Source organism: Penaeus monodon, chromosome 33 (genome assembly GCF_015228065.2).
Source record: "Penaeus monodon isolate SGIC_2016 chromosome 33, NSTDA_Pmon_1, whole genome shotgun sequence".
NCBI classification, from domain to species: Eukaryota; Metazoa; Arthropoda; class Malacostraca; order Decapoda; family Penaeidae; genus Penaeus; species Penaeus monodon.
The window spans coordinates 26,528,885-26,529,261 of NC_051418.1; positions in this window are offsets into that span (position 1 = coordinate 26,528,885).

Below are 377 nucleotides of genomic sequence, written 5' to 3' on the forward strand. Positions count from 1 at the left end.
GTAGTGTTCAGTAACCAAAATACTGTAAATTCACTTTGTGGGAAAATATGAAAGTATATTTTCTTTATAGTGTAAATAAATAATCAGTGTTATGTAACAATATTGATAACCTTCTTTTCATCTTTATTTTATTTTCTGAAGACAAAACACATTCTCTTACATCTAAAAAAATGCATGAATGAGAATTAATGAATCCAGCACATGAGACTATGATATTATAACATTTTATACATCTAATTATATAGACACATCAAAATATCAATTACCTATATTGTACTGTGGATTTTTTTTATTCTCATTCATAACCTTTTTCAGCATATTAGTATGAACTGATCCTCTAAATTACTTCCCTATCAGGAATGTTCATTTAGTATCTC